Below are 8,323 nucleotides of genomic sequence, written 5' to 3' on the forward strand. Positions count from 1 at the left end.
AACCCACCGACTCCATATTCTGCTAACAGTCATTGGATCTCGACCAACACGAGCAGCACTGTCGGGATACGATAAACTGCAATCGCGATAGGCTACAATCCGACCTTTATCAACGTCGGAAACGTGATGGAACGCATTTGTGCTCCTTACAAGAGGCATCACAACAACGCTTCACCAGGCAACGCCGGTCAGCTGCTGTCTGTGTATGAGAAATCGGTTGGAAACTTTCCTCATGTCAGCACGTTGTAGGTGTCGCCACCGGCGCCCACCTTGTGTGAATGCTCTGAAGTCATTTGCATATCACAGCATCTTCTTCCTGTTGGTTAAATTTCGCGTCTGTAGCACGTCATCTTCGTGGTGTAGCAATTTTAATGGCTAGTAGTGCATGTTCGATCGGATTCATGTCAGGTGATCTGGGTGGCCAAACCATTCGGTCGAGTTGCCCACAAACCCGCGACAGGGCGCCTTCTTGTTTGGGAACATGAACTCTACGAATGGCTGCATATGGTCTCCAAGCAGCCGAACATAACGGTTTCCGGCCAATGATCGGACCTTCTCAGTGCCTTGTTGACATCTTGGGTCCATGACTTCATAAGATCTGTGTCACACTCAAACCCTACCGTCAGCTCTTACTAACAGAAATATGGACTCATCTGATCAGGCCACGGTTTTCCAGTCGTCTACGGTCCAACCTTTATGGTCACGAGCCCAAGTGAGGCGCTGCAGGCGATGTCGTGTCGTGTCCCATATTGAATTCTGTGGTTTTTCCGAGCACTGTTGTTTGTCTGTCAGCACTGATAGCTGATAGGAAGTATCAACAAACACATAAACGCCGCCCGAACAGGTCACGAAGGTCCAACGGTGCCGACCGTCCGCTATGTCTCCTCTGCACTTAGGCGTCACCTCATGCGGATCCGGAGGGTCATGTGGTCAGCACACCGCTCTCCCGGCCGTTGTCAGTTTTCGTGCCGCTACTCCTCAGTCAAAAAGCTCCTCAATTGGCCTCGTAAGGGCTCAGAGCATCCCCCTTGCCGACAGCACTTGCCGGATCCGGACAGTAACCCATCCAAGTGCTAGCCATGCCCTACAGCGCTTAATTTTGGTGATCCGGCAGTAACCGGTGTTACCATTGCTGCAAGGCACCTATTACTGATTACCTATTACTGATCATTACTAAGAGGCGTGTCTAGCCTTCGGCTTTATTACGGCATGAACTCTGCTGGGAGCACTTTCAATGAGATGTCTGATTCTGGAATAATGGCAGCCCATTGTTTCACAAGATACGAAACCAGAGAAGATAGTGACGTTAGATCCTGAGGTCTGGAGCGGAGCATACGATCTAACTCATTCCGGAAGTGTTTCGTGGTTTCAAGTCAGGTCTCTGGTCAGACCAGTTGATTTCAGGAATGTTTTTGTCCACAATCCATTGCCTCACAGATATTGCTTTACAACAGAATGCACTATGACACTGAGATAATCATCGTCTCTGAATTTTTCCTTTGCTATATACAGCAATAAGGGGAACACACGCAAAACGTCAGAAACATTCGAATGTTGTAACACTGCCTCCGTCGTACTTCACTGTTGGCACTACACTTAATTGCAAGTAACATACTCGTAGCTGTCACCAAAGTCAAGCCCTTGCATTGGATTGATCTACATCTACATCTACATCCATACACCGCAAGCCACCTGACGGTGTGTGGCGGAGGCTACTTTGAGTACCTCTATCGGCTCTCGCTTCTATTCCAGTCTCGTATTCTTCATGGAACGATTGTCGGTGTGCCTCGGTGTGGGCTCTAATCTCTCTCGTTTTATCCTCATGGTCTCTTCGCGAGATATACGTAGGAATGAGCAATATACTGCTTGACTCCTCGGTGAAGGTATGTTCTCGAAACTTCAACAAAAGCCCGTACCAAGCTACTGGGCGTCTCTCCTGCTGAGTCTTCCACTGGAGTTTATCTATCATCTCCATAACGCTTTAGCGATTACTAAATGATCCTGTAACGAAGCGCGCTGCTCTCCGTTGGATCTTCTTTATATCTTCTATCAACCCTATCTGGTACGGATCCCACGTTGGTGAGCAATATTCAAGCAGTGGGCGAACAAATGTACTGTAACCTACTTCCTTTGTTTTCGGATTGCATTTCCTTGCGTGTCATCCTTGTGCAGATGCCATGCTAATCTTCTCTGTATCGTTCCAATTTTAGTATATGTGCCGCCGAAGCGAGTACACTCGTGATGCAGCGTGTAGTGTGATTAATTACTCGAAGTCACTCGTTTCCAGCCATCCACTGTCCAGCCGAGCCGCTCTTAACCTCTCCTCAAGCGTCGCTCAGCATTGCCTACAGAAATGTGTGACTTATGAGGAACCACTTGACCTTTGTACCTCTCTCTTCTTGATTCCTTGCAGACAGTCATTTTGAAAGCTGAGCTTCTGGTAGCACTTCAGAAGTCACGAGTGATTCCTTTGGTTGGTTTCATACTACATGAGATCAACCATTTGGTAAAGTTGTGGTTGTTCCTTCATGTTTCCACCAACAGTCGACTTCCGTGGATTTATAACGGTTGAAATTTCTCTGACAGGTCTTACTCAGGTGACATCCAATGGCTAATCCATGTCCGAAAGTATTGAGCTCTCCTGATCGATCCGATCTGCTGTTACTGCTTCTCCTCCTGTACTGGCAGGGCTGTCTCTCGTAACGTGTAGTGGTCATTTCCCATCACATAAGGATGTTCGATCAAATAGTGTATTTACATAATGTTGATAGGCTATCGTCTAATTTTTAGTGAGTTTTGTAGCGATTGCTAGTTTGCTCTGTGCAAATAATAAAGGCACTCACCTGAGAAATAATCTTGCTTCTCTATACTGTTTTGTTCTCATAGTGATGCTGTTACACTGCTCTGTATCTTGCCTGGCCCTAATAACACTAGGCTCAACGTGTGAATAATTAAGTAGCTCAAAATCAAGCGAGTTATCTTTGTGGTAGAGAAAAAGAGGTCATAGTAACCCTTCAGGGAGTGATTTTTTGGATTGAGGTTTTTGTATACACTATGTGATCAAAAATATCCGGACACCTGGCTGAAAATGACTTACAAGCTCGTGGCGCCCTCCATCGATAATGATGGAATTCAATGTGGTATTGGTCCACCCTTAGCCTTGATCCACTCTTGCAGGCATACGTTCAGTCAGGTGCTGGAAGGTTTCTTGCGGAATGGCAGCCCATTCTTCACGGAGTGCTGCACTGAGGAGAGGTCGGTGAGGCCTGGCACGAAGTCGGCGTTCTAAAACATCCCAAAGGTGTTCTATAGGATTCAGGTCAGGACTCTGTGTTGGCCGGGGCATTTCAGGGATGTTATCGTGGAGTAACCACTCCTCCACAGGCCATGCATTATGAACAGGTGATCGATCGTGCTGAAAGATGCAATCGCCATCCCCAAATTGCTCTTGAACAGTGGGAAGCAAGAAAGTGCTTAAAACATCGATGTAGGCCTGTGCTGTGATAGTGCCATGCAAAACAACTAGGGGTGAAAGCCCCCTCCATGAAAAACACGACCACACCATAACACCACCGCTTCCGAATTTTACTGTTGGCACTACACACGCTGGCAGACGACGTTCACCGGGCATTCGCCATACGCACACCGTGCTATCGGATCGTCAGATTGTGTACCACGATTCATCACTCAACTCAACGTTTTTCCACTGTTCAGTCGGCCAATGTTTACGCTCCATACACCAAGCGGGCGTCCTTTGGCATTTATCGGCGTTATGTGTGGCTTAGGAGCAACCGCTCGACCATGAAATCCAATTTTTCTCACCTGCCGCAGTGGATACTTATGAAATGTGGAATTCCTGTGTGATGATCTGGATAGATGTCTGCCTATTACACACTACGACCATCTTCAACTGTCTCTGGCCTCTGTCAGTCAACAGACAAGGTCAGCCTGTACGCTTTTCAGCTGTACGACACAGTTCACGTTTCCACTTCACTATCACATCGGAATCAGTGGACCTAGCGATGTTTAGAAATGTGGGAATCTCGTGTACAGACGTATGACACAAGTGACACCCAATCACCTGACCGCGTTCGATGTCCGTGAGTTCCGTGCAGCGCCCCATTCTGCTCTCTCGCGATGTCTAATGACTACTGAGCTCGCTGATATGGAGTACCTGGCAGTAGTTTGCAGCACAATGCACCTAATACGAAAAACGTATGTTTTTGGTGGTGTCTGGAAACTTTTGATCAGATAGTGTACCATAAATCTTTTGCACTTTAGAGTCCCTGTGTCCACTAATGCAAAAGTACAGAAACTGCCTTCGAAGTACCTAACGGGAGCTGAGGTATCCGCAGCTCGTCGTCTAGTTTCTAACATTGCTGCCTCTGGATCACGGGGCTCCGGGTTCGATTCCCGACGGGTTTCGGATTTTCTCTACCCGAGGGCTTGGTGTTTGGTTGTCCTCATCATTTCATCATCATCATCATTCATGGCAGTGGCTAGATTGGACTGTGAAAGAAACTGGACTGCGTAAAAGATGGGACTTTGTACGGATGCTGAGACCACGCAGACTCACACTAATAACACTGAGAACCATACATTAATACACAAGTAGACCGGTTGCAAAACTTAAAGATGAAAGTAGCTTCCACTTGATATGTCACTGTCAAAACATATGAAACTTGGATCATAGTTATAAATAATTGCTACATTATAATACCTGAGGTAAGTGAAAGAAATGTGCAATGCGACGAACAGTAATGTCATGGTCATTCAAAGGCAACAATTACACTGAAATCATTACGATTCGTGATATTCTCCTGGACATTAGGTAAGGCGGCATGTGGTTCTTAATGGAGTGTGTGATCACCACGGACAACAATACATGATGGCGTGGTGAAGAGTCCACCAGTGCCGTTGACAGTTGATCGATGGTATACGACAAGTAGCAGTATGCAATTCTTTTTACAATTCTACTGTCCCTCAAAGGACGCAACACAACCTACATTGACCTTGGTGGGCTGCTGTTAAAAGGCCTCTGTACTATTCCCACACAACACCGTACTAACTGAACAATACTCTACCTGAAAAGGACGGTGTGAACCATCGACAGGCGTGGTGCCAAAAAAAAATTAGCGACTGGCGCAGAAACCTGTGTTATTCCTATTTTATCTGACTTGTGCTGCGACGGAACAACCACATGAAGTTGTACAACATGAGAGAGACTCTGCAAGATTTAATGTGTTTTGTACAGTTTCACAGGAGAAGGTGAATGGTCCATTTTTCTTCGTCGAGAACACTGCTACAGGAAGAACATATCTCGACATACCTCGGAACTTTCCCGTCCACAGTTGGAGACTGACTCGAACGACTTCATTCGCCACCACTATGGTGCACTGCCGCACTGGCCTGTGGAAGTGCAGGAATTTTTAAATGAGAGCGTTACTGTACGATGGATCGGTCGCACTAGACCGAATGATTCAGCCTTACATTACAGGCCTCCAAGGTCACCAGACCTGACTGTCTGTGATTATTTCTTGTGGAGGTATATGTGTCTCCGCAACCAACAACAATGAATGAACTGAGACACCGCGTAATAGCAGCGTGGAAGCTGTAACTCAGGACATGCTTGCTGCTGTGTGGGAACAATCTGAATACCACATTGACATACGCCGTGCATTTCGTGTAAGACATATAGAACACCTAATAAAAGGTATGGAAAAAACCATTTTGAGTTTCCCGCTCATAAAATAAATTCTTTGTATATTTTTATTAGTTTCGCAAATATAGACGTGCCCAAACCGGATGATTCTTAATGATACACCCAGTACACGAAAGGAGGACCCAAATTGTTATTTAAAACACTCTCTCTCATTCTGTAATTAATATCTACAGCGGAGTGCCGCGGTTTTGAAACTCCCTGGCATGTCTAACTGTGTGACGGACCAAGGATCGAACCCAAAACCATAGCTTTCTGGAATTACACTTCCGGTCATTAAAATTGAGATACAAAGAAGAAATGCAGATGATAAACGGATATTCATTGGACAAATATATTATACCAGAACTGACATGTGATTACACCTTCACGCAATTTGGGTCCATCGATCCCGAGAAATCAGTACTCAGAAAAACCACCTCTGGTCGTAATAACGGCCTTGATCCGCCTGGGCATTAGGACAAATAGAGCTTGGATGGCGTGAACAGGTACAGCTGCCCATGCAGCTTCATCACGATACCACAGTTCATCAAGAGTAGTGGCTGGCGTATTGTGACGAGACAGTTTCTCGGCCACAATTGACCAGACGCTTTCAGTTGGTGAGAGATATGGAGAATGAGCTGGCCAGGGCAGCAGTCGAACATTTTCTGTATCCAGTAAGGTCCGTACAGAACCTGCAACATGCGGTCGTGCATTATCCTGCTGAAATGTAGGGTTTCGAAGGGATCGAATGAAGGGTAGAGCCACGCGTCGTAACACATCTGAATTGTAACGTCCACTGTTTAAAGTGCCGTCAGTGCGAACAAGAGGTGACCGAGACGCATAACCAATGGCACCCCATACCATCACGCCGGATGATACGCCAGTATGGCGATCACGAATACAAGCTTCGAATGTACGTTCACCGCGATGTCGCCAAACAAGGATGTGACCATTATGATGCTGCAAACTGAACCTATCTTCATCCGAAAAAATGACGTTTTGCCATTCGTGCACCCAGGTTGGTCGTTGAGTACACCATCGCAGGCGCTCCTGTCTGTGACGCAGCGCCAAGGGTAATCGCAGCCACGGTCTCCGAGCTGATAGTCCATGCTGTTGCAAACGTCGTCGAACTGTTCGTGCAGGTGGTTGTTGTCTTGCAAACGTCCCCATATGTTGCCTCAGGGATCGAGACGTGGCTGAATGATCCGTTACAGCCATGCGGATAAGATGCCTGTCATCTCGACTGCTAGTGATACGAGGCCGCTGGGATCCAGCACGGCGTTCCGTATTACCCTCCTGAACCCACCGATTCCATATTCTGCTAACAGTCATTGGATCTCGACCAACGCGAGCACGGCAAACCGCAATCGCGATAGGCTATAATCCGACCTTTATCAAAGTCTGAAACGAGATGGTACGCATTTGTCCTTCTTACACGACGAATCACAACAACGTTTCACCAGGCAACGCCGGTCAACTGCTGTTTGTGTATGACAAAAGGTTTGGAAACTTTCCTCATGTCAGCACGTTGTAGGTGTCGCCACCGGCGCCAGCCCTGTGTGAATCCTCTTAAAAGCTAATGATTTGCATATCACAGCACCTTCTTCCTGTCGGTTAAATTTGACGGCTGTAGCGCGTCACCTTCGTGGTGTAGCAATTTTAATGGCAGTAGTGTATTTGCCTACCGAATGATCAATCCGGTCTCAAATCGCTACCCGCCATCATAGAAACGGGTCCTCAGTGGCGTCTGGACAGCTCAGTGGGTAACAGCATTGTACGTGTAAGATAAGGTGCCGGATTCGAATGCAGGTCCTGCACACAGATTTCATCTGCCACAAAATCACAGACTCCAACTACAAAGCCTGCTACATTTTCTCCTATAGTAACGTAACTTTTCAATGGGTGCCCTTAAGGAGACATTCCAGCAGAGCGACTACTGTTTACCCTTGAAATATAGAACGCGTTTGTAGAACAGTCGTGCACTAATTTTTACCTCCCGTTCTATCACTTTCTCTAGGGAGAACGTTCAGGGTAGACGACGTCACAGCTTGCACGGTATTAAAGCATGGCTGTGGAATAGTGCCCAATGTCAGCGCAAAGTAGCCAGAGGAGAGTGCAGAGCTTGTAGCACGACGGGCTGTGGGCCGGCGTGACGCGCTGTGGTGTGGGGAGACGGCTGCCTCAGCGCCCACGGCTAAGCCCTGCTACGGCCAATCCCACCACCACCACCACCAGCAGCAGCAGCGGCAGCAGCAGTAGGGAAAGCCGTGGCGGTCGCCGCAGCGTAGCGCACCTCCCGCTCCGAATAATTAATTTGTTTACCGCAGCCGTCCTGGATTACCCCGGCATCCCCGCCGAGCCGACGAGAACCCGGCCTGCCTGCAACTTGCCGCTCTGTTGCCAAAGCCGTGCGCAGCGACAAAAAAGAGGCGAGAAAGTTCCGGCAGGGGCCGAAAGCCCTCTGGCAGGGCTTTGCGAACGGAAACAGGCAGCCAGCTTGTAGAATACGCAGGGGACTGGCCGGCCATTGCCGCCTGTCGAGAAATGATGCGCGCCACAGGAAAAAGAAAAGGGCGAAGCACCCACAAAGTTACTTGTCTGTTGGAGAATATTTGTCGTATT

General features: G+C 47.7%; 1 non-coding gene across 1 annotated transcript; it reads right to left on the reverse strand.

Moving 5' to 3' along the window:
* Nucleotides 1-2,127: 2,127 nt before the first annotated feature.
* On the reverse strand, nt 2,128-2,234 carry LOC124721734. The gene has a single exon (XR_007006383.1). It is a non-coding gene; the product is annotated as a U6 spliceosomal RNA (small nuclear RNA).
* Between the last annotated feature and the right edge of the window lie 6,089 nt (nt 2,235-8,323).

The sequence above is a fragment of the Schistocerca piceifrons genome, chromosome 1 (genome assembly GCF_021461385.2).
Source record: "Schistocerca piceifrons isolate TAMUIC-IGC-003096 chromosome 1, iqSchPice1.1, whole genome shotgun sequence".
NCBI lineage: Eukaryota > Metazoa > Arthropoda > Insecta > Orthoptera > Acrididae > Schistocerca > Schistocerca piceifrons.